The sequence below is a fragment of the Tachyglossus aculeatus genome, chromosome 19 (genome assembly GCF_015852505.1).
Source record: "Tachyglossus aculeatus isolate mTacAcu1 chromosome 19, mTacAcu1.pri, whole genome shotgun sequence".
Lineage (NCBI taxonomy): Eukaryota > Metazoa > Chordata > Mammalia > Monotremata > Tachyglossidae > Tachyglossus > Tachyglossus aculeatus.
Window position 1 is genome coordinate 32,825,078 of NC_052084.1, and position 26,845 is coordinate 32,851,922.

The window sequence follows — 26,845 nt, forward strand, 5'->3', positions numbered from 1 at the left end:
TAATCACAGACAATGACTCTCCCCACCTTCAAAGCCTTATTGAAAACACATCTCCAAGAGGCCTTCCCTGACTAAGCCCTCATTTCCTCTTCTCCCACTCCCTTCTGCCTCTTTCTTGCACTTGCTGCCTTTATTCACCCCTCCCTCCGCCCCACAGCACTTGTGTACATAGCCTGTCATTTCTTTATTTATGTTAATATCTGTCTCCCCCGCTAGACTAAGCTCCTGTGGGCACAGAACTTGTCTACCGATTCTGTACTCTCCCAAGCACTTAGTACAGTGGTCTGCATACAGTAAGCACTCAATAAATACCATTGATGAATTGATTGATGTCAACGTCCCAGGCATTTAGATTGGATCGCGGGGGCAGGCTGATGTCCATCCCGGGTTCCCTTGTTTGCTGGAATTTGGTTTCAGGTTGGCCTGGGGGCTGTTAGGTGGCTCTTCCTGGTTTATTTGCGCATTCAGGTTTGGACTTAATTGGTATCAGAGGCTCCAGCCTCACAGAATCCTCCACTGTGGGAGGTTTGGAAGAGTGCTCAAAGACCTCAGCAGGTTGGGGTGGAGGGGGGTGTAAGAAGATTTACACCTCCTTCTGAACCTCATTGCTGCTGGGCCCTGGGATGGGACTTGAAAGTTGCATTCCCTGGAGGAGGGGAGTTTATATCAGCCCAGTGGGACCCAAGGTGGGAGAGAGATCCCACTGGAATTAAAATGGCTTTAATGGCCTCAGCTTTCTCGGTTCTTTTGGAAATCAAGATAAAAGTCAAAGCCAGGATGAGTTCTGACACGAGGAGACACAGAAAAGCTGCGGAAGTGTTTTTGACGTCCGTGTTTAGAGCGGAATCGTGTTTAGTGACTTAAAAAGGTCTTAATCTTTGGAACAACTTGGCTAAGAGTTATAAAATGCCTAGTAAAAGGCTTCTCATTGAAGACTTTGTTTTTCCATCTTTGCTGTACTAATCTAAGCAGTGAGGGAATTAGAAATGAATTTCAGTGAGAGCCCCTGGCCCCGGTTAAGCTTCGTACCTTATGGAACAGAAAAATGTTGTACTGCAAGAAGACTGTAAACATTTTGGGCCCCAAGTCAGTGTTCTGGGGAGGGCTCTTTTGCGGCTCTTCATCGCCACTATTCGAAGAAAAACCAAACTTAAGCAGTTGACACTTTGGACGTTCCAAGTTCGAAAAAATTCCCCGTGTTTGGATGGACTTGAGTCAGAAAGTCGGCTGTCGGACACTCTTGAGTTGTGAGCCAGAGCGTTTTGGTACTAGGAATGGGTTAAAGTAAACACCAAGCTGCATCCTGAAGTTCAGTTCAGAAAGAGAGTTGGGTGGAAGAGTGGGGAGACATTTTAGCACCTTTCTAAAAACAGCCTTTGATCCGGTTAAAATACTTCAGAAGGGCCCAAGATTGGCTAGCGTGGGTGAATACTTTCTTGCTGAAGGAACTGCAACTCCTTCCCTTCCCGACAGCACCTGTATATATGTATATATGTTTGTACATATTTATTACTCTATTTATTTATCTTGTACATATCTATTCTATTTATTTTATTTTGTTAGTATGTTTGATTTTGTTCTCTGTCTCCCCCTTCTAGACTGTGAGCCCACTGTTGAGTAGGGACTGTCTCTATGTGTTGCCGACTTTTACTTCCCAAGCGCTTAGTACAGTGCTCTGCACACAGTAAGCACTCAGTAAATACGATTGATTGATTGATTGAACTGAAGACCCTAGAGGTTGGTGGCGAGACAGCTCATACAATCCCATGTCCATCCCCGATGGTCCCAGGGAACCGGTACTGATGTTCCCCTCCTGGACATCTGGCCCAGTGGTTAGAGACGGATTAGTTTAACATCCCTAACTTTGCATTCTGATAACCCCTTCCGTGCTGCTTGTCCTCGCGAGCATGTTCAACCGTTCGGCCCGTACAACTTCCTGTGGGAAAGAATTCCAGCCACGTTGGGCAAAGAAGCGTTTTCTTTTGTTGCTTTTGAACTTATATGTTGCAGAAAGGGTCACGGAAGGCTGCTGAGCAAAGAGATGGGAAGCGGGAGTTAGAAATGGTGCTCCAGGCAATCTCCTGGTTGGCTTGAATTGGCGCTGCTGGCCCCTCCTGCCACCTCCAAGTCTCTGTGGTTGTCCCGTGCCCTGCTAATGTGAAACGGACCAGCCACACCCTTTGTGGTTCAGTCGTGTCACCTCGTGGCCTTCATCTTTCCAGCCCGAAGAGCCCAAACCATTTTAGTCCCTCCTTGCTTGGAAGGAGGCCGAGGGGAGGTTTAAATAGCAGAAATGTGGGGTGGATTCTAGGCAGGGGGCAGGGGATATATACCTGCTGTATTGTAATAATAATAATAATGATAGTATTTTTTAAGCGCTTACTATATACAAAGCACTGTTCTAAGCGCTGGGGAGGTTACAAGGTGATCAGGTTGTCCCACGGGGGGCTCACAGTCTTAATCCCCATTTTACAGATGAGGTAACTGAGGCCCAGAGAAGTTGTGACTTGCCCAAAGTCACACAGCTGACAAGTGGCAGAGCCGGGATTTGAACCCATGACCTCTGACTCCAAAGCCCCTGCTCTTTCCACTGAGCCACGCTGCTTCCACGCTAGTCCCCCAAGCGCTTAGTACAGTGCTTTGCACACAGTAAGTGCTCAATAAATACGATTGATTGAATGAACGCATGAATAGGAAGGCAGAACTGTAGCAGCAGTAGTGGGAGGAGCAGTGTCTGCTGGCTCTAAGCCATGACTGAGTTGGCCTCCAGGTACTTTTCTGAAACTGCTTGTTTAGGAGCACTGAAATCAAAACAAATTGAATGTTCGATTGAAATCTAACTATTCTCACAGGGGCTGAGGGTGGATACACTTAGGTACACAAATGCCAGAGGCAGTTGTTGGCTTGATATAACGGAATGTGGAGAATTATGCTGCCAACTTGTACTTCCCAAGTGCTTAGTACAGTGCTCTGCACGCAGTAAACTCTCAATAAATACGATTGAATGAATGAATGAGAATTGATTGGCAAAGGTGGGTTGGAGCAGGTGATTTTAGGAGGGCCTCAGAGGAGTGCGGATTGTGGAGATGAGGATACGCTAAGGACTGGTTGGGGGAATTCCAGGCTGGCGGGAGAAGCAGCGTGGCTTCGTGGACAGAGGATGAGTCTGGGAGTCAGAAAGACCTGGGTTCTAATCCCGGCTCTGCCACTTGTTTGCTTCATGCAAGTCACTTCACTTCTCTGTAATAATGGGTGTGAAAAACTGTGAGCCCCACAGAGGATGTGGACTGTGGCCTACCTGATTATCTTGCATCTACCCCAGCACTTAGTACAGTGCCTGGCAACGCTTAATACCATAAAAAAAAGGCAAGATGAAAGTGAGGTACTCCAGGAGCTAGGATTGGGGGTAGTAAAAAATGCGAGCTCCAGAGGCTAAGGTGATTTCCGAGCAGCTGTATACCCTGGAGAGACATCAGGGCCTTCAACTTTAAAAATGGAGCTTGTGCGTTATTCTAAATATTAACCGATCTAGACATGGAATTTTTATCATTTATTCTCTAGTCCTTCTTTATTCATCGGAGGCTGGAATAAGACCTGGACCTAAGAATTGATCTTTAGCACTAGGACCCCTTCCTCACAAAAATTTAGAAGTTGAAATTCAGCAGAGATGTCACGGCAGCCTCTGGGGGCTGAGCTCTGCTCCTTTCAATTATTTCTCTCCAAGCTCCCGTGTCAGTGTTATTCTCTTAAGGAGACAAAGAATGGAGCCTAACTGCTTTTTGAAATCATCTTGAGTTTATAGCTATCGCTCTTCTGTGGGGTTTGGGGAGTGTTGATTTCTCAGGAGTGCAGACTCCAGATTTCTATTATTGTGACATTTCATGGGAGCATTTTATTTAGTGTGTGGATTGTGGGCAGGGAATGTGTCTACCAATTCGGTTGTATTGTACTCTCCCAAGCGCTTAGTACAGTGCTCTGCACACGGTAAGTGCTCAGTAAATTCCATCGATTGATTGAGCAAACCCATCAATCTGCAGACCAGGGGAAACTGAGTAATTCCCGAGAGCCTGTTCCAAAATCCACTGTGTTGCTGTGACATTCAGGGCACTATCAGTATCATGCCAACATAAGCGACTGTTGGACTGCTAACCAGCAAAAAAAGCGCTCAACCAGAATCATAAATCTTAAAGGAAAAACTCTGGATCGATTCTAATTTACCCATAAGTCACCTGCAGAGCAATTTCTCCCCAGAACAGATGGATCTCATTACATTTAGATGTGATGTCATTTGAAGATCATGAGGACAGTGGCTTTGCTGTTCCTTGCAAAGCCATCTCAAGGGAGAAGAATCAAGTTCTAGTGGATAGAGCACGGGCCTGGGAATCAGAAGGACCTGGGTTCTAAATCCCAGCTCCGCCACTTGTCTGCTGTGTGACCTTGGGCAAATCACTTCACTTCTCTGTGCCTCAGTCATCCCATCTATAAAATGGGGATTAAGATGGTGAGCCCCATGTGGAACATGGACTGCATCCAACTTGATTAACGTTTACCTACGCCAACGCTTAGTACGGTTCGGGGCACATAGTAAGTGCTTAACACACATCATTAAAGGAAACAAAAAGAGTGAGCCTTCAGGGTTTGCAAAGTTCTGATTCCCGAAACTGTCCTACAGATATAGTTTTAAGAAATAAAAGGGATTACATCTAATTTTTCTGTAATGCCGGCGTTGCTGTAATTCCATTCACACACTCGGTTTTTGTTTTTCCAGTAATGCGGCTCGCTAGACCCAAACGGTTCGACATTGTCAGTAAACATTCTGTAATACCGTAACAGCATTCTACCCAAAACGCATGGGGAAAACCTGTGTTGTGGTAGAAATGTGTAGATCACTTTGCCTCATCATTCTTTTCATATTTTTTTTCTGAGCAGCTCATGATGAGTGACTCTTTGGGGGTCCAGGTCTCCCAGTCTGAAAAGTCCAAGTAAGAACTTGAGGAGAAGTTGCTTCCCTCTGATAAGTGGGTGCCTACCTTAGCCAAAGCTGGTTTTTGGGTCACAATCTGAGTTCAAGTGCGGTAGCCAACAAGCTGTAGATTTGCAACCCAGCTTCATCTCTGATTTTTTTTGTGGGGGGCCAATTTACTGGACACCTTTTTAAAAAGAGTTTGGTCGGGTAAGCATTGGGCGAAAGGCGTCAGCTCATCCACTATATTCTGGTTGAGAAGATTCAAATTCACCTGGAATCCAGGATTATTTCTTCAAAGCAGAAATGCCGCCTGTGAACTGGGGTTGGAAGTTGGCAGGCCAAATGTATGACCTTTCGGGAAACTGACTGAAACTTCACTTGCCACAAAGGGAAGTTGGACCAGAGCAAACTCTGCTCCTCTCCCCTCCCCTCCCCTTTTTCCCCTCACCTCTCCACTATCTATAGGCCAACTGCACATCAAATAGTAGATTTACTGAACTCTAAAATATGGCCAGGAATGGGCTGGCCTGTGTTACATTGTTAGTGTAGCTTGTTGGTTAAACCAGAGCCTGAAAAGTTTTGAGTCAGTTCCACAAAGCTCAGCCATTCTGGGTTGCAGTTTTGTAATCAATAAAATGGGACTAGCAAGCCCAACTCCTTTTTTTTTCTTTCTCTCTCTCTTCAGGAGGAAACAAGGCTCCATGGAAAGAGTAGAAAAGCCAGTCCCAAAGTTGGGAGGTAGAAAATTCAGGTTCTAATCCCAGCTTTGGGACTGTGAACCTGGGAAAGTCACTTACCCTCTCTGTGCCTCGGTTTCTTCACAAGTAGGGGATAAAATATCTGCTTTCTCCACCTCTTCAATTGTGAACTTCTCAGGGGAGACGTATTGTGTGCAACCTTCGCGCCTTGAAACTACCGTAGGGCTTGGCTAGTGTTTGACACCTGGTAATATATCATAAATAAATAAATCGTAGGTGTTGTAAGTTTAATTATTGTTTTGAGCAAGGAAGGGCTATGGGCAAGATGGTAGGAAAGAGTTCAGCAAATTTAAGCTTGTCTTGAAGGGGACAGAGTACATTTAGAGAGGGCAAGTGGTCCTTGGGCCAAGTCTACGCTTGGGAATCCAGTGATTCCCTTTCCGAATTTCCACCCACACCCCCTGTTCCCAGCAAGACACCCTCAGTTTTCAGTACCATGGCCAGCTGCCAGCAGAGCCCAACCCAAGGGCTTCCCCATCCCTGCTTGTTCACCAGATCCCGGATAATTGAGAGCAATGGAGCTGGGAACTAGGTGGATTGAAGTTTGTCTGTTGTCCCAGCACAACATGGTGCTCTTCCTTAGAAAAAGCTTTATCATGTTCCAGACCTTCTGAGAGAATCAGAACCGTCCCAACCCCCTGGTTCTTCCATTCCTAGCGTGTTGCGAAGCAAGCTCTTTAGCTTAATTTAATTTAAAACACAGGCAGATTTCTGTGCCAGCCGAATCAGAGGAAGGATTGGACATTGGACTGGCCAAGTGGAGACTGCAGGGGACTGCAGGGCATCTGCAGACAACTCAGATCTTGCTGCTGGAAATGATTGTTTCGACTCAGTTGCAGACTCAGTAACTGGTGGATGGGAAATAGAACCAATCTCTGCTCCCCAGTTTCCATAAATCCCCTCTCTCCTGCAAAGGGTCATTGTCATTGGGAGGCGGAGCTTGGTATAGTGATGGGATGGGGGAAATAGAGGCAGCATGGCCTCCGGCGCTTAGAACCATGCTTGGCACATAGTATGCACTTAACAAATACCACAATAATAATAATAGTAGAGAGAGCATGGATCTGGGAATCGGGAGACCTGGGTTCGGCACTGGCAAAGTCACTTAACCTTTCTGTGCCTCAGTGTCCTCATCTTTAAAATGGGGATGTGATGCTTTTTCTCTCTTTCTCTTAGATTGTGAGCCCAGTGTGGCGTGGGGACTGTCTGCCTAGCATCTACTAAGTGTTTAATAAACATCATGATTATTTAACCAGAGGGGTATAACCCAAGCATTTCTTGAACAGGTAGTCTGTTGCCACCTTCATGGGCATTTCTCCATCCCAGTGTGACTCCTGCTACCTCTATGCCAGGGGTATGGAGATGCAAGGCCTGGTTCTATTGAAACAGTTGAATCACCCTTGTGAAGACCCTATTGGTATCCTCATCACTGCCACCCATCCCCTACCCAATCTTCATTAAACACTTAAGTGCACCAAAACCATGCTCATGACTCACTGAAGCAAGAGCAAGCACTGGTCGTGGAATGCTCTAAAAGCACCCTTGCCCTTTTAGAGCTCACAGTTGCAGCCAGAAACAAGACTCCGTAAGCTTGGATACAGTTTTGGAAGGGTTCAGTCTTTGCTTTCTTTTTACCATGGCTGCTTTGTTCCCCGAGCGATGTTTCTCCTCCTCCAACTTGGAGGAGGGAGACTTTTGGAATTATCTAGGTTGTGCATGTGCCCTTCTGAGATCACAGTGCTCAACTAAGCCAAGACTTTGGAAACTCATTTCTGGCAGGGAGAGGACGATGTTAACTAATTTTTTTAAAAAACATTTCAACTGTAACCTGAGCTTACCTGTTGGCTTGGGGGCCCATTGCACTGTTGAAACAAAGAACCCGCTGTGCAGGGATCCTGGCTGAGGTGGGCCAGCACTGGGCCTGCTCTTGCCATTTCCTTCCCCCGGACACTTGGCTAGGATGCTCATCTTTTTTATTTTTATGGAATTTAAGTGCTTACTAGGTGCCAGGCAGTGAACTAAGCAGTGGGGTAGATAAAAACTAATCAGATTCACAGTCCAGGACCCACGTTGGGCTCACAGTCTCAATTCCCATTTTACAGATGAGGTAACTGAAGCACAGAGAAGAGACCTGCTCGAGGTCACCCAGCAGACAAGGGACAGAGCCAGGATTAGAACCCAGGTCTTTCTGACTCCCAGGCTGCACTGCTTGTCTCCAGGGAAAGGTTTAAAGCATAGATCTAGGAATTCCGGGCAGGCTAAACAGTGAGGTGAGCTTGCAGGATGGAAACGCCATTGCCACCGTCCTAGGAGCTTGGATTCCCAGATAACCCGCCAGTTGCCTGACTCTGATCTTTCATCTTTCCTCTCCTTGCTGATGGTGGCCGAGGAAGAGCCTGAGTAAGATTTAAGGAGGATGCCCCTTCGATGCCTGCAGGGCTCAGCGGCGAGGCCACGTGAAGCAGCATCGTCTCAGGGAAAGAGCATGGGTTTGAGAGTCCAAGGAGCTGGGTGCTAATCCTGACTCTGCCTTTTGCCTGCCGTGTGACCTTAGGCGATTGACTTCACTACTCTGTGCCTCAGTTTTGACGCTTGTAAAATGAGGATTCAATACCTGTTCCTCCTCCTAGTTAGACTGTGAGCCTCATGTGGGATGGGGACTGTGTCCAATCTGATTAACTTGTTTTTACCCCAGCATTTAGAACAGTGCTTGACATATAGTAAGCGCTTAACAAATATTATTGTTATTACTATGTCCAGGTGCCCTGTCATTTTTCCTGGCTCCGACTGCTGTGGGGGCTTCCAAGCTGTAAAGTGATGCACAGAGGACTTGCTTCTTCCTTCCTTCCTTTGTAGGATTTCTGAGAAAGTGTTTTTCAGAGCCAGAGAGGGAGGCACGTAGCCAAAGCATGGGAGCAGGAGCAGGTTTAAATTCATAAGAATAACGATTGTGGTATTTAAGCACTTACTGTGGGCCAAGCACACAGGGCTTAGAGGTGGGGTAGATTCAGACAGTTTCTGTGAGCTTAAGCGGGAGGGAGAACAGGAATTTTATCCCCATTTTACAGAGGAGGAAATGAGTCACAGAGAAATAAAGTGACTTGCCCAAGGTCACACAACAGGCAAGTGACAGAAGCCAGGTCTCCAGACTCCCGGGCTTGTCCCCTTTTTCACTAGGCCATATTGCTTTGAGCAATCAGTAGCATTTACTGAGCGACCATGGGGAAACACCCACTGAAGCTATTCCCAATCTGTCCTATTTCTGGCAAGGTCCTTGTTGAAAAGAACAACTTCAGTAGATGATAACTTAATGAGTCCTTGCACATCTGAGGTCTGGATAAGCCTTGTTCACTTCTGAATGACATTGTTGTCATCTGGGGTTATGAGCTATTTAAGAGAGAAAGAGAAACAAAACAAAACCATCCTCCAGAAGTCGCTCCTTTATACTTTGGAAAAGCAAAACAAAATTGTCATTGTTTTTCCACAGGATAATTTCCTCTCCGCTGGTGGTATTTTATCTAGCTCAAATGCCTGCTTTCCAAAGGCAGAGAACTTCTGAGGTTCAGTTTACTAAAACTTTTTGCAGTTCTGTTCTGAAAGGTTTTTCCTCAGCCCGGTGAGAGATCGTCTTCAGAAGACCTTCACAAAAACCTCCTCACCCCTCAGATGGTTTTAAGCAATGCAGTCTCCCCCAAACTTCCTCTGGCATTCTGTTGTTTGAATGCCAGATAGTGCTCTGCACACAGTAAGCGCTCAATAAATACGATTGAATGAATGAATTAATATTAGATGGTATAGGAGTGTTATCCGATATGCAGGAAAGCCTTTATTTCAGCGCAGAGGCATCTATGGGGATCTGTAACTATTTACAAGGGGGCCTGTAAAGTGAATATAAAGCTGTAATGTTGTAATAAATTCATTGCTATATTCTAATTGCAGGAGTACTGTCATCAGTCATTTTTATTGAACTGTTACTGGGAGGCAGCATGGCCAAGTGGAGAGAGCACGGGCCTGGGATTAAGAGGACCTGGGTTCTGCTGTGTGACCTTGGGAAAATCATTTCACTTCTGTGCCTTAGTTCCCTCATCTGTATAAGGGAAAGTCAGTACTTGTTCTCCCTCCTCCATAGACTGAGGGCTCCGTGCAGGGACTGTGCGTAATCTGTTTATCTTGAATCTATCCCTGAACTTCGTAGAGTACTTGGCACATAGTAGTTCTTAATAAATATAATTTTATTATAATTAGCAATAATGATAATAATAATAATAAGCACCTGCTGTGTGCAGAGAACTGCATTCACTACTTGGGAGAGTCCAAAAGCATTAGTTGTCATGAGGCCTGCTCTCAAGGAGCGTACAACTTATAATGCAATTCGGTGCAGTAATTATAGTTAGCAATAATAATAATAATAATAATGATGGCATTTATTAAGCACTTACTATGTGCAAAGCACTGTTCTAAGCGCTGGGGAAGTTACAAGGAGATCAGGTTGTCCCATGGGGCGCTCACAGTCTTAATCCCCATTTTACAGATGAGGGAACTGAGGCACAGAGAAGTTGTGACTTCCCCAAAGTCACACAGCTGACAATTGGCAGAGCCGGGATTCTAACCCATGACCTCTGACTCCAAAGCCCCTGCTCTTTCCACTGAGCCATGCTGGTTCTTACTACTATATTATTAATATAGTAATTACAGTACTATCATATAGAATCATCTATTATAGATGATAATTCCATAATATGACAATGCTGGAATAAATGCACTAGCAGTCTAATAAATACAAACTGGCAGCTACAATATTACTGTAATTAATGCCGTACTATAATTGTGGCATTATTTAAACAAAGACAGTAGTTCTACTTTGCAATTTTATAGCATTTTCCGCTTCCAGAAGCTGGCTTTTTTTTTTTTTTTTTTTACCATAAGTTGCTCACTCATCCCCGTGACCTCTCCGACGTTATGAGTGTAAATTTCTCTGGAACAGATCTGGAAAGGGTGGGACATTCAACTCTCTGGATGGATCCCATTGAGGTCGGGGGGAGGAGTTACAGGCATTTTTTTTTTTATTATTTCCTCAGACTTCTGAGGTCCAAACCTTTGAGACTGCAAAGGTCGACCAGGTGCCCAAATCCAACCTGAGTGAATTTTCCATCTGGTACAAAGGGCCATTTCTTCAGAGACAAGGTGTTGAAGTAACGGCAGTAATGTCTTGAATTTCTAAGGCTCTTATGCATTTTGTTTTTCAGGCTGCTCTGACATAAATGATCCCTTGTGATCATTAATAAATGAATCTGGGAATGGGGAGAGGACTGGGTTAGTGAAAATTTGGGTGGTGGGAGTGAATTGAATTAAGAATGTAGGGTCTTTGGGATCCAGGCAGCTGGCTCTGTCTTTCTGAGGGGTGGTCATGGGATGCAGGCCACCACCCTCTAGACTGTAAGCTCACTGTGGGCTGGGAAAGTTCATTCAGTCATATTTCTTGAGCACTTACTGTGTGCAGACCACTGTACTAAGTGCTTGGAAACTACAATTCAGCAACAGAGACAGTCCCTACCCAACAACGGGCTCACAGTCTAGAAAAAAGCGAATGGCCCGTACGGGAATGGATCCCGCGACTTTGGCATTATTAGCACCACGGTCTAACCAACTGAGCTAACCGGAAAGTGACTGTTATATCGTACTCTCCCAAGCACTTTGTGCAGTGCTCTGCACACAATAGGCTCTCAGTAAGTATGATTGACTAACCGGCTCCTTTTCCGTGAATGAGGGAGAGCTTGGAGTGGTTAGGGAGAGAACCTAAAGAAGCAGAGTAGCAGTCAGCCCCGGGTGGAAGAGATGGGGTGAGGGAGCTCTGCTGCCTGCAGCGCTGGAGATGAGGGAAGGGAGAGAAACGGTTTTGTCTAAGGGCAGCTATTTTCCCATCTAAAAACAGGTATTGTAAGGATGCTCCCTTCCTAAGAGGGTTTGTTGTTTCAGATATGTGGGGATTTAGTGGTCTTGGAAACGTGGCTGCTCTAGAGAAAAACATCAGTGCATTTGTGATCAAATGAGTAAAGGGAGAAAGGTATTCATCTGGTTTGTGAAACAATTTGAGGAGGTAGTTCATCGGCCTAAATTGGAAGGGAGGTGCAGGTTCATGCCCCTGAGCTGGCTCTAGGGATGATTGATTGATTGATAGCTCTAGGGTGCTGGATGTTGTGTGTGGTGATGGGGGGGGTGGGGGGGCAAGTGGCCCTCCCATCACCCACCTGATTGATTTAAGCTGTAGTTTTGGGGGACATGAACAAGCAAAGAATTGCTGAAACCGTGCTCATTAGTCTGCCCCCTCCAGAGTTGGTTGGTAGCGTTGAAGTAATTTTTGGGTGTAAAGACAGGCAGGATTCGGTGTTCCTGGCTCTTCTCCACTCGTCAAGAAGGAAATTTCAGTCCTAAAGCTCTGAGAGGCTCTAATCATGTAGTTCCAAGGATTAGGGGATCGAAAGCCTCTGATGACTCATTTATGAATATTTATGGGGGTATCCTCCTAAATTTATCCCTGACCTTACTTGTTAAATAAGGAGAATGCTGTTTGGGTTCCTTCTGTAAGCTTCCTGCATCTATGACATTCTGCCTCTCCCTAGGCTAAAATAATTTCCCCACTTCTCCAGCCACCTGACCTGAGATTCCCACATGGGTTTTTTTTTTAAATTGGTATTTTTTGAGCACTTACTATGGGTCAGGCACTGTACTAACCACTGGTGTAGATACAAGCTAATCAAATTAGACACAGTTCATGTCCCACATAGGGCTCACAGTCTTCCCAATTTCCAAATGAGGGAACTGAGGCACAGAGAAGTAAAGGGACTTGCCCAGGGTCTCTCAGCAGACAAGTGGCAGAGCTGGGATTAAAACCCACGCCCTTCCGACTCGCAGGCCCATGCTCTATCCAATAGGCCATACTGCTTTTCATGTAAGCACCTTATGAACAGTGCTTGGCACATAGTGCTTAACAAATACCATAATTATTATTATCATCATGCCTACAAACTCTATTGTATTGTTCTCTCCCAAGTGCTTAGTACAGTGCTCCGCACACAGTGAGTGCTCAATAAACACCAGAGATTGATTGATTTCCAACTGGAGTTTTAACAATTTAGGAACTTTCCTTTTAAGGTCAGTTTTTGAAAGTGGCTGTCCTGCCATTCCTTTTTCACTTGCAACCTGATGATGGATCCTGTGTTAACCTCTATGCCATTATAAATTTGAAATATGGTGGGATTGTGTGTGTGTGTGTGTGTGTGTGTGTGTGTGTGAGAGAGAGAGAGAGAGAGAGAGAGAGAGAGAGAGAGAGAGAGAGAGATCAGCTGCTCCTGAATTCAGCAGGATTTTTTTGGTGAATTTGTAATGTATCTCCATAATTCAAGTCTTGTCAATAAGGCTCAAGATTTGTCCTCAGGAACATGTAGTGACGTGTTGTTTTGGGGAAACTTGGTGGTTGGCCTAAAATTTTGGTTGTCATTAATGTTAAAATTTGTAAGTGTGAAATAACATGCTAGTCAGGACTGGAGATAGATGGCACTCTTCTCTGGGTATTTAAAAATGAAATGCATTTTGTCAGCAGTCGAAAAATATGCCCTTTTAAATTATCCATTGTTTAAATAAAATTCATGGGGGAACTTGATGTCATTAAAGGTAATGGATTTAGGTGGAAGTGTCTGTGCCAAAATTGAATATGTTGTGTGTGCCATGCTGGAGTGCATTTGGAAAAATGATAGCATTTTTAAAATGTGCTACTTCCTGTGGGGACGAAGATATGTCAGCACGGGCAGTGACACAGGTGCAGATTACATGAGTTACTGCAAAGAGGACTTGGTTATGGGAGAAACGTGCAAACAAAGGTGTTTCTGTTTCCTGAAGCTTCCGAAGCATATGTGCACATCATCGATTTGAGAGATCTGATTTCCCTGCGCAAAACCAGCAAAGATAGGCCTGCCATACAGTTTCCTTTAAAAATCAGTTTCCTTTCTGCCCTTGAAAGCAGCAAAAATTTTCCCATTTCTTTGTTCCTCTTACTGATCCCTGTAATTAATTTGCTTTTCTGCCACCTCTGTTTTTCCTCTTGGAAAAATAGTGCTGCATTTAGTAAAGTGGCTCTCATCCGATCAGGTTTTCTAAAGCTCTAGAATTCCTTGCCTCTGACAGCTCTTTTTCCAGTCTCAGTAAACACTATCTATCTAGTGGGGAAACCATCATGATTCTTATTTACCCGGATTATAGCAAGGAAGAGAAGAATGAGAGGATTGACTGGAAAACCGAAACCTCCAGCAAGATACTGCTTCCCTTTGCCTTTCCCTTTCCATATGTCTTTATGTTTCTCAATTCATCTGTATGGCTCTTTTTGTCCTGTGGAGATTTCTTGGGTTTAGGTGGAGCCCCACGTGGGACAGGGCCTCTGTCCAACCTGCTTAACATCTGTCTACCCCTTCGCTTCACACATAGTAAGCGCTTAACATAGACCATAAAAAAAAAAAACAACTTGGAGGAAGGGGGAGTTTTAAAAAATCTGAAATCAGTTTTAAAAAATCTGAAATCAAGTCAGCTTTTTGTGATGAGTTTCCACCTCAAAGACATTGTGGAAAGTTCTTGCATTGACAAGAATAAAACCTCTGCAGATATCCAGGCCAAATAGCCTGGATTCCCCACAGTTGGACCCAGAACCATGTGGGTGCTGAGACTGACTTGCTTGCTAGGGAGTTCTCGGTGCCAACTCTCCAAACGCAGTTCCTGGCACAGCAGAAGGTAGCAGGAAAGACAGGGTAGCAGTAGAGGATCAGATCATGGGGAGAGGATAAGGGAAAACAGAATATGAGAATGGAACAAACCCAAAAGAAAATGTCACAGAAGAAAAAAATCCAGTCAGAGAGTACCGTACTGAGCTATAAATTCCCTGTGATGATAATAAGATAGGAAAAGCAGTCATCACAGGAAAAGTGGAAAAAAAATAGAGGGGAGAGAGAACAAGGAAAAAGGATGGGGGTAAAGAAGGAGGAAAAGAACTCTGTTGGCATAACCTTTGCAGAAATGTGTATTTTCCCTAGTGTTGTAGCAAAATGTTTGGCATGCGTCCGTTCCCTGAAAATCACACTATTGTCATTTTAGTTGTAGTGATGAAGGTCAGGACGTCTGGGCCGTGGTTTGCCGAATATGGTGATAATGAGCCGGTTGGAGGTCATCAGGTGACCGGGGAGGTGAAAATTCCACTTTTGTAGCATGAGGCAACCACTGCACACCTTAGAAAATCTGAGCTTTAGTAATTGCTCCTTTGTTCGGTCAGTGGATCCGGATTGCAGCGACTCAAGGAAAAAATACCCGCTTAGGATAGAAGCTTGTGGTTTGGGGGTGATTAGAGGCCTTCTGGGGTTTGCCTTTGGCACTCTGCCACACTGTACACAAAAGCCTCACGTCCTGGATTCTTTCCCACCGCCGTCACCGGGCTCTCACTTGGGGCTTAGAAGCGGCTGTCCATGTGGCGGTGGAGACAGGTGCGTGGAACCCGTCGAATCAGTTGGCAAACATGGGAGATTTACAGAGTACGCGGCTGACTGTCGAACCCATCGAGTCAGCAAACATGGGAGATTTACAGAGTACGCGGCTGACTGGCTTTGGTACGATTCACACACCAGCCGGCCGGCACGCGGTTCGGATTGAGTAACGGACTTCTCTCTGCCTCCTTTTCCTCACGAGGGTGGTACATATCTCTTCTCCTCAGCATCTGATTTTCGTTCCCAGAATGCTGTGTCTTTCCTCTCATCTACCAACTCTATCGTGCTCTTCCAGACACTTAGTATGGTGCTTTGCCGATCAATCAGTGGTATTTACTGAGCACTTACTGTGTGCAGAGCAGTGTACTAAGCGCTCGGGAGGGTACGGTAAGGCAGAGTCGGTAGGTATGTTCCCTACCCACAAGGAGTTTACAAGTCTAGAGGGGGAGACGGCCGTTAAAATAAATTAGATATGTACATAAGTACTGTGAAGTTGAGGGTGGGGTGAATAAAGGGGACAGATTCAAGTGCAAAGGTGAAGCAGAAGGGAGAGGGAATAGGGGAAATAAGGGCTTTGTCAGAGAAGGCCCACAGTAAGTATTCTCTAAACACTGTTGATTGATTGAAAAGGTTGTCATCTTTCCAGTCTTTGACAGAAGCCTCTTGAATTCAAGTGGCACCCTGGTCTCTGGACTGCTCAGGCTTTTCTGTAATCTCTCTGTTTTATTTATAGCATGTATTAAGCACTTATTAGCCAAGAATTGCACTAAGCACTCATTTGGGGAGACTGATATCCCCATCACACAATCTATGATTGTCTGTTCTCCTCTCATACCTTTAGACCAAAGAATAGTTTACTCTTTTTAAAGGTGTTATCTTTTGGGGGGGCTTGTTTGAATCCCATCCTCAGCTCCTCAATTCCCTTATCGATGCTAGGCATTCCCAAATATCATTTTACCCACCACAGGGATACAGGATCCTTTGTAGTGCCCAGAAGAAAGGGAGGGCTCCTCAGACTAGTTGTCCCATGAATAAAGTACCACCAGTTCTCTGATTACACGAAGGTTATATTCTTGACGTCTTCATGAAAATTCACGTCACAACCAATGTTGTGCACATGTGCTCACCATGTCGCGCAGTATCCGGACTGATGTGCTTTTGTAACCTTCCTAAATTTCTCAGTAATAATGATGGTATTTGTTAAGCATTTACTATGTGCCAAGCACTGTTCTAAGCACTGTAGCGCTCTCTCCAAAAGGTTTGCTGAACAGGCTTTTGGGAGAGCTGACTGTATTTGTCCATTTTATTTGGGCATTTTCACCTGTCAGATCAGAAAGTCACAAAAAAAACCCCAAACCAACAGAAGATGAGTTATTGGCAATCACTTAGCCCGTCTGAGGGTTGCTGAGAAGTTGGTTTTGAGAGCCACGAGTAAGCGGCAGTAAAGCAATCACAAACTCAAAATTGATTTAATTTTCTTTCATAGTTTTGGCAATGGTTTTATTGCTGTTACTGTGGCTTTGATCTAAACCTTAGCCTATAAAATCAGCTGCAGGGAGCAATCAGTTTTGGGAAACCGAATGAAAGGCTTTGAAGCGTTCGGGCTGCGTTTCCCACTCTACCACAGCCCACTTTTTGACACATACACATAACCGTGAGTCATTTCAGGGATACCTTCCAGGATCGCAGACCGAAAACGTGTCTTCCTGTAAACAGGAAGAAAAAGAAAAATGCGTTCCTTGGCATGAAGGAACACACCCATTCCTAGCCTAGATCGGTCTAGAAATCAAAGCCTGCCTCAGTCTTTGAGAGTCATTCGATAAGCCGGGAGCTGAACAGCCAACGATTCCAGACTTGCTTATTTCATTGGAATCTCTGTTAACTTTGTTACAGGCAGGCGCGTGACTTGAACACGTGCACAGAGGTGACACCGAGATCCTCCGTCGGTCCCCTGCAAGCAACAGAGCCAGCCAGGAAACGGACAGGCGGGGCAGGGGGCCTCCAGCCCTCGCCTACGAGGTGAGCGGGGGGGTTCTCGTGGCATCGGCAGGGTCTCCCACTGTTGGGAAGTTCATGTGTAGAGAGGAAGTGAGTTTAGACGATTGAAAATGTCCGTGACCTTTCCGTCTCTCCGCTCCGCTAAGTCAACCGCGTGATCCTCCAAAACGCCGAAGCCCAAGGGAACAGAGCTGTTTGAACCGATTCCCAAAATGGATCACATTTCCAGGAAGCGAAAGGTTGGTTTTAGTTGCCTGAAGCAAAGGCAGGAGACACCTATGTGGTTTGCTCCCCTGGCTGGGAGGAATTGGAATGAGCTTGCAGCGGTAGCCATTTCCCGAGGCAAACTTCCACACAACGCATCCTCCCCTTGCCTCAGTTTACACTTTCCTGAGCTTTTGAAAATCATTATCCTCCTGAGAGCAGCTGTGCCAAGATGTGGGAGGTGGAGCGGTTTTGTGAAAAGCGTGCGTGAGGAAGTCAGGAGATCTGGCTTCTAATCCTAGCTCTGCCATGAGCCTAGGTAGGATCCCGGGAAACTGAGACTCAGTTTCCTCTTCTGTGAAATGGGGATACCAACTGCCTCTTTCTACCTCATAGGTCTTGGTGAGGACAGGGTGAAAAAATTTTGATGAGCAAGTGTTTTGGAAAAATAAAAATGCTATACAAATTCAAGATACTGGGCTTATAGGACAATATACGATCTTACCAAGGAATACATATTGCATGTGGCCTTTTGCCAGCATTTCTGCCTTAGCCCTTCTAAGAGGGAGACAATAAACCCCAGGCTATTAAGAAAATCTGGCAATCCACGCAAGTTACAAGCTGACAGGGCAGAAGTGCGATATATATCTTTATTGCTGAATCGTAATTTTCAAGAGCTTAGTACAGTGCTCTGCACACAGTAAGCACTCAGTAAATATGATTGAATGAATGAATGAATATACACCACCTGCTCCATTCCAGAATGACGTTTGAAAAATCTCTTCCATCAGAGATTCCGCCAGCCAGTGTAGATTCCAGCGGGCAGGCAATAGTGTAGACTGTTATTCACTCAGCTCCGCTTCCCTGGCGATATAGCCTGGTCCCAACTAGCCCTACCTTCTCTCTGGGGACCCAGGGAACATTGGCGTCATTCCTGGCTGTTCTTTGAAGGTCTCAGGGGAATGAGATTGTGAGCCCCATGGGGGATGGAGCGCCTGCTTGAACAGTTATATTTGAATCTCTCTTGGCACTTAATAAATAGTAAAGCCTTACTTAATGCCCCAACTAACAAACTGAGGTGCTCGGGTAGAGATTTTGCACATGTCCAAGTTACCCAAGGGGGCCTGCAGGAGTTCAAGGGGAAATTGTAGGTGGGATCGGTAGGTGTTCCTTGCAAGCCCACAGTATGGGGCAGATGGACTGTGAGGGTGGTTGGGGTGAGAGCAAAATACCCTATCAATTCCAGCCTCTATGCCTAGGACCAATTGCAGTGGGGCCTCCACAAAACTAAGAGTAGTGAAGGATTTGAGGAGGAGTGCATCTGGACTGCCCAGAACAGTCACTGAGCTAGAATGCTTTCCAGGATGAAGCAGCGTGGTTTAGTGGATAGAGCACAGGCCTGGAGTCAGAAGGATGTAGGTTCAAATCCCAACTCTGCCACATGTCTGCTGTATGACCTTGGGCAAGTCACTTCACTTCTCTGTTCCTCAGTTACCTCGTCTGTAAAATGGGGATTAAGACTGTAAGCCCCATGTGGGACAGGGACTGTGTCCAACCTGATAAACCTGTATCTACCCCAGCGCGAAGTACGGTGCCTAGTGTAGAGTAAGGGCTTAACAAATACTATTTAAAAAAAACCCCAAATCCCTCCCAATCCCAATCCATGTGGTTCATCCGGAAGAGGCTTCGTGGCTGATTTGTTGTTCTCAGCATCCGAGTCGATTTCAGTGCAGCTTGGGTTATTTACTCTTTTGTTTTAAGAAGCGTAGCAGGGCTGGAACATGTTGTGTGAAGCCAAAGCTACCAGCTACTGTTCTTGCCCCATATGTACTGAGGTTTCTGCCCTCCTCGTTGGGGTAACCGCAGCCATCCTCCACCCCCAATCAGTGAACTGGGAACTGCAGCGGAGGGAATCCAACGCCCAAACCAGTGCACACTCCATTTTCTCCCAGGTGGACTGGCCAATCAGTCAACAAATGGTACTTATTGAGAGCTTACTGTGTGCAGAGCACTGAACTAAGCACTTGGGAAAGTACAGTGCAAAAGAGTTGGTAGATGATAACTATAATAATAATAGTAATAGTAATAATAATAATTGTGGTATTTGTTAAGCACTTACTATGTGCTAGGCACTGTACTAAGCTCTGAGGTGGATACAAGCAAATCGGGTTGGAAACGGTCCCTGTCCCAGGAGGAGCTCACAGTCCCAATCCCCATTTTAAAGGTGAGGGAAGTGAGGCACAGAGAAGTGAAGTGATTTGCTCAAGGTCACACAGCAGACAAGTGGTGGAACCGGGATTAGAGTCCATGACCTTCTGAATCCCAGGCCCATGCCCTGTCCACTATGCCATAATGCTTCCCATCTTACCCCGGTTCTTGGCACACAGCAAACACCTAACAAATGCCACTGTTATTATTATCGCAGTTGTTGTCATAGTGGAACGGATTGTATTTTTAACCTATGTTTTACCTATCACCCTTATGGTAAATCCACAGTTTTGACACTAATTTCGGGGCTTCAGGTGACAGTACCGAGCTGAGTGAAAGGCAGGAAGATCCTATAAGGATCCATTCACCCATGCCTCTGGGTCTGTGACCTGACCAAGTGTTCATGAGTTGGCCAAACACATGCCAAGAGCAATCAATTTCTCCCCTCGCTGAAGGGAAGAGAATGCCATTATGCATTTGCTTGGCCAGCCCTGCCTGACCCAAGTGGCCTGGGAGGCCTTTGGGGCTGGGCCCCTGGGGATTTGGCCATTGTCATGGAAATCGAGCTGTCTGTTTTTTAGATTGTGGATTTGATCTCTTTGGCCCCAGCATTTTTCCTCCCCACCTCCTCTCTCCCATACTGCCCTGCCTCTCCACCCTCCCCTCCCATGTCACTCATTTCACACAAAGCTTCTCACCCTGGGAAGTGTTTTGCGCTTGCCTTTGTGCGGTCTTTTTCCCGTTGTAGCTTCTATGGCCGCTATCACATCTCTGGGTGAGTCGTGGGATTGTTCAGAAACAGTTCTGTTGGGTCTGGAGAAGTGGGGATTTTCCCAACTTCAAGACTTGGAGAATATTTCACTTTTATCTGGTAGCTTTTAAATGGCAGGCAAGATCATGATTTAAGAGATGGGAAGTGAATTTTTCTTCCTTTATATTATAAGGTATTAGTACAAAGGATGTGTGTGTGTAAGTGTGCCGTAGTGTGGATTCCTGGATGTATTGGTTAAAACACCATACCCCTTTAACTTCAGAATCAGCGCTGAACACTTCTGGGAAATGGAAAGAAATCGAACTATTTAGAATCACATGTGTCTTGTTCTCCCTTGGTTTTATCTACTTTTCCTGCAGTTTTCCTGTAGATAAGTGGAAAATTGTGGTTCTGACTTAAAAGGGGGCATCCCACACGAATTTGGCTAGTTCAGGAAATGAAGGCAGAATTAATTTTCAGAGTACTTGCCTGTCCAACACCAGGGTGGTGGTAATTGAATTGACTTCTCTCAGAAGTAAATCAAGCCATGTCACGATTATAAGATGGGAGTCACAGGCAGAGCAAAATGTAGAACTTAGCTTAGGAGAGGATTTTAGGGCAAATCTTGATGCCTGCTAAATGTTTTATTTGGTAAGATTAATCTAGTGGATGGGCAGTAAACTGATTCCTTTTCCCCTTCATAAGTGGCCACTTTCAATAATCAACTAGGCTATTGTGTTACGGAATATTTGCCTTTTGCATTTGAAGGTATATTTCATAGCCCAGCACTTAGAACAGTGCTGTGCACATAGTAAGCGCTTAACAAATACCATCGTCATCATAGCACACTCTCTGTTTTAAGGAACATTTTCCCTCTGAATTGGAATGTAGGTTTCATAACACACTCTCTCAGGGGAGCTGACTGGGTTTCCTTTGTGTTTTACAATGTGTTGATGTATATCTGGAGTATTCCAGACTCATCAGTTTGGTTTTGTAGTTTAAAAAAAAGTCAAGTTAAATGAGTAGAATTGTAGCTGGCCTCCAGAGAGTCCAAACCCATATTCTCAGTGTTTGTATCAGATGACTACTTTTCTAATAACCAGAAGCTCATCAGTTCATTCCCAAGCCCAGTCTTAATTTTCTTCTGTTCCAAGGAGCTCCCTAAGAGACCATCTTCCTAATGAAGGAAGAAGGCTTGGGGATTTGGCTGGGAACAGCAGGTGCCTGGCAGAGAAAATGTTTGCAATGGTGCAATGGATGATTGGACTTTGGGTGTATCGGGAGGAAGCAAGATGGTTGCTTAGTTCAGCAGCCTGTTTGACCCTCCAGCTCCTGTCAAGCAGAGCTGACCATTGGCTGGAGAGGTCAGGGACCCTCTCAGCCCTGGCAGAGGTGACCTGGACCCATTTCTATTTAGAGATGAGTCGACGTGGTTGCTACTTTGAGGGGGATCCAGAGGCTCTTTTCTGTAGGAGGGGGATATACAGCCAAAGTGACTGGAGACTCGTGTGGATACCGGTCCTTCACATCTCCCCCTCCTGTGCAGATTCCACCTGTCCCCCAAAGTTTCCCAGTCCCTCTTGTGTCTTAACCCCCGTTTTCTCCACACCATCAACATATCTGTGCATTGAGACTAGACTTTGCCTGGCTCTTGGGCATTTCAGAGAGAGCTCCCTTGGAGACTCCAGACTTCGGGATCAAAAGTTTCCCTCCAGGACCACCCTCTTAGCCTTCCCTCTGTCCCTGAAAGCTTCACGGTCCATGATCAATTAATCGGTCAGTCAATTAGTGGTACTTATTGAGTCCATACTGTGTGCAAAGCACTGTACTAAAGGTACCATATAACAGTTTTATGGTCACTGTATTCAGTGATCACTGGCTCCTTTTTTATGATATGTGTTAAGTGCTTACTGAACTAAGCTCTGGGGCAGATATAAGCTAATCAAGTTGAACACAATCATGTCCCTCTTGGGGTTCACAGTCTTAATCTCCATTGTCCAGATGAGGTAACTGAGGCACAGAGAAGTGAAGTGACTTGCCCAAGGTCACCCAGCAGACAAGTGGTGGAGCGGAATTAGAACCCATATCCTTCTGACTCCCAAGCCCGGGCTCCATCCACTAGAGCATGCTGCTTCCATCTCAAACTGCCTAACTACTGGACTTGTTAGATTAATTACCTTTGACTCCAACAAGCAGATTACTCCGAACCTCTCCAGGAAGTTACCATTCCAAGCTGCCATGTTCCTTATGATTGACTCTGCCACCCCTTCACCATGTGCTTCTTTGGGGACCTGCTCCTCAGAGTATACCCTCCTCAGTTTGAGTGTAAGATAGTGTAATATGTTCTTTGTTTTGTGAGCCCCCTGTGACACAAGGTCTGTGTCCAATCTGATGATCTTGTATCTACCCAAGTACTTAGAGCAGTGCTTGGCACATGGTTAGCGCTTAATAAATGCCACATCTTTGCCGAGATATGGAACATGCAGTGTGAATCTCTAATACCTGATTCCTTAGTACTCTTTGTGCAGTTACATAATTTTCTGTATAATAGTACTTTGAAGAATTAGCATCTGAGTGGGGCAAGTCAGCAGGAAAGGTTGGCAGGCAATCTCTCTTAGATTTTACAATGGTGCTAACACGGTGTTGGTTTTATCTCCATTTCCAGGAGTCTGTGAAATAACTTTGCGGTAGAGGCTATAAACCTCCTCTTTACAATACCTGGTAATCTACTTCCACTTGAGTTGCTTCTGGTCCACTAGGTGCTTAACATTAGTAACTCAAATTTAAGTGCCGGTTTGGTTTAAAATAAAATAGAAAAACTTGGGTGGGTCTGGGCATGTGTATTTAGGCTGACCATACCATATTTCAAGAAAGTGTGTGTGCGCCGGGTAGGGCTTTCCAAACCTGGAATTATCAGGGAGCTGACATGGGGGTGAATCAGATCTTCCAAAGAACTGAATCTTAATAAAGGAGCTCATCAAGGGGGACCATTGAAACTCAGCTCAGGGGTGAAAGTGAGAAGTCTTCAGGCTCCCTGCTTCCAGGAGCTGTTCTTGTGGGTTTTTTTAGGTGCCGCATTTAGTGCTTAATTATACTGATACCGGGAACTTGTATATATTCAGTTATTTACTTTCCACTCTGCCGATATTTGAATGCCGCTCTCCCTAGTTAGAGTATAGAGCACTTTGTGGGCAGGGAATATGCAACTTCTCTGTTTTGTACTTCCCAGTATACTGCACTCAGTGGGTGTTCAGTAAATATTATCACTTAATATCTGCTGTCTCTTGATATCCCTCACTGCTATTACATGTGGTTCTCTGCCTCTGGCCCTCGCACTTTTAGTTGTACCTATTTGCTTCAGCCTTTTTTCTTCCTGTAGATTATAAGCTCCCCGAGGGCAGGAAACATATCTTCTCTTCTATACAGGTGCTTGCATGCACCTACACAGAGACACACAGAAACAGATTGACTATAGGTGAATAGTCTATAGTCTCCAGACTGTAAGTGTACTATACTCTCCCAAATGCTTATTGCAGTGCTTTGCACACAGTAAGCACTCAATAAATATGATTGATTGCTGAGATGGATCCAAGGACACTGAAAGGGAAATGAAGAACTCCTGACATTTCCCCCAAGAAGGCCCCCAGCCTCTGAGCCTCTCTCCCCAATATTTCACCTCCTTAGGAAAAACCACTCATAATTGTAACATGGGGCAGTTCTAGTGGAAACAGAGAAGAAGTGAGGCTTAGTGGGAAGAGCATGGACCTGGGAATCAGAGGACCTGGGTTCTAATCCTGTCTCTGCCATTTGTCTGCTACATGACCTTAGGCGAGTCATTTCACTTCTCTGGGCCTCCCTTACCTCATCTGTAAAATGGAGATTAAGACTGTAGGCCTCATGCAGGACAGGGATTGTGTCAGTCAATGCAATTTATTGATTGCTTACTGTGTGCAGAGCGCTGTACTAAGCGCTGGGGAGAATACAGTATAACAGTAAACAGACACATTCCCTGCCCATAAAGAGCTTACAGTCTAGAAGGGCAGCGTCCAACTTGATAAGCTTGTATCTTCTCCACTGGTCAGTACAGTGTCTGGCACATAGTAAGTGCTCAAGAAATATCATTTTTAAAAAAGAAACAAAACCCCCCAAAATTACTAGTTCTGCGGGACTCCATATTTTTTAGAGCAGTTTGGTTGTTGCTGTCTGCTCCACACCGCAGCCTGGGTAAGTAGGTAAACCGAGGAAATTATTAGTAGTCCCTGTGTCCAAATTCTGTGCACAGGCCAGGAGAGCCCCCTGTCCATTCCTGGGACTATGATCTGTCTGGCTTCAAGAATTCCAATAAAGGTGTTAGAGGCAGGGACAGGTGCCAAGCTCATTTTTCTAAGTGCTCCTAACCCCTACGAGTTTGTGTCTCTCTGGGTCACTGAAGATCAGCAAAAGTTCATGGCTTTCCTCTGCATTGTGTCCTAATTTCTGCTTCTAAAATGTCTTACCTAGTAAAATTTCTCAATCTGACAACAGATGCGACACCTGCGGGGTATCATCGTGGGGGGCTTAATTCGTCAATGAAAAGCCTTTAGTGAAAAGCATTTTGTCCAGACCCAGATCATAGTATTTGTAGAACAGAAATCCTTGGGTCTGCTGGTATAGAACAAAATCCTTGGCCCCGAGACAGTTCTCTCTTCGGTGATTTTTGGCTGAGGATTTTTTCAGCCTGTTAGAGCAAGAATGCTTACTGGGAGAGTGCAACATTTTAGAACTATAAAAGGACAAAACGTTAGTAAAACCGAACAGCTTTTCTGGTGCAAGGGGACTCAATCGGTCTGTGAATTTTTTTTTTTTGGCAGGACTATCACCTTTTGATTGAACATGGTATTTATAAGACACTTACTATGTGCTGAGCACTGTGGCAGATACAAGTAAACAGTTCAGACAGTCCGTGTGCAAACAGAATTTAGTTTGGAGGAAATATCCTTTGAGCCTTCTGAAATGTCTTTCATTTTCACGTTTGGGAAAGTCAAGGTCTGGCAATCACTGCTGCTCCACCATTTTAATGACTGTGTTTTTCTATTTGTTTTGTAGGCATGATTGACAGCTCCGGTAATGAGAGATTATTGCTTTGTTTGCAGTGGGGGCTCAGAGGAATTAGGGATAAATTAGTGTGTGTCTACTGTTTGAGTATATGTCTGCCATCAAAAATTCCTGCCACTTCGTTAGTCCTTCAATAACTTGCAGTGAAAAGGTCCCTTTTACACTTCAATCTGTATTTAACATCTTCTCCCCCCTCTCTCCCCACAACAATATTCTTTTGATCTTTTCTCTGGACATTTCAGTCCTTTCTGAGGATTCTTTCCCTCTAAGAAATTTCTGCAGTAGCAACTTCTTGATTAAAAAAAGAGGGAAAGAGGGCCCATTTCATTTTATTCTGTTTGAGTCCTTTCTCCTAACATTTACATTTGAACCCTTCCCTTTCTAAATGTCAAGACAAACCTCCATACCCCTGGATTTGTGTAAGGGTGGTCATGCATGGAGACAAGAGGGTGGAACAGTAGACCTCATGAAACCCCCTCCCGGGCTTACGCTTTGGAGTCAGAAGTCATGTGTTCAAATCCTGGCTCCACCACTTGTCAGCTGTGTGACTTTGGGCAAGTCACTTAACTTCTCTGAGCCTCAGTTCCCCCATCTGTAAAATGGGGATTAAGACTGTGAGTCCTATGTGAGACAACCTGATCACTTTGTATCTCCTCCAGTGCTTAGAACAGTGCTTTGCACATAGTCTGCTTAATAAATGCCATTATTATTATTATTATTTGGGGCTTATTTAATGGGTGTTGCATAGGCATTGTTTATATCTAATACCCAAGGATTAGGGGTGACTCAGTCTCCAATCAATCATTGGTATTTATTAAGTGCTTTCTTTTGCCGAGCTCCATGTATTAGTTGTCAGGAAAAAGGCTATAAGGCCCTTCCCTAACCAGGAGGAGGCAAGAATCTCTCTGTCTCAGAGCACAGCCAATCAATCAATCAATCAATCAGTGGGATTAATTGAACGCTTGAGCAGTAAACTAAGTGCTTGGGAGAGTAAAATACAATAGAGTAGGGTTGACACAAGGAGGTCACATCCTGCGGGGCTAAGGTTACACCTCTGAACCCCAGTCCTCTGTAAAGGGTCCACAGGTGCACTGACTCCTTCTCCCAAAATTTTCAAGTTTGAGCACTTGGCCGTTAAACCTGGAGCTGACAGTTTCACATGATGGGTTCTCAGTGGGGAAATATTGGAGTAGGTTGTGGGAAACTGGAGGGTTAAAGGCTGATATGACTCCAGGATCGGCTACTGACCTTTCTAGCCCCTTGGGTGTATCACTTCGTACCTCACCGTGCCTCACTTTTCCCTTCTGTAAAGTGGACACAGTCACACTTGCCCCAAAACAGGGAT

General features: G+C 45.1%; 1 protein-coding gene across 3 annotated transcripts in view; it reads left to right on the plus strand.

Annotated features, from left to right (window-relative positions):
• Positions 1 to 26,845, plus strand: part of ANKRD6 (ankyrin repeat domain 6) — a 102,583-nt gene that overhangs the window by 9,415 nt on the left and 66,323 nt on the right. For all 3 annotated transcript variants that reach the window (XM_038760954.1, XM_038760953.1, XM_038760955.1), the window contains exon 2: positions 17,139 to 17,264. The gene's annotated coding sequence lies outside the window, so the exon portion shown is untranslated. The remainder of the gene's footprint in view (positions 1 to 17,138; positions 17,265 to 26,845) is intronic.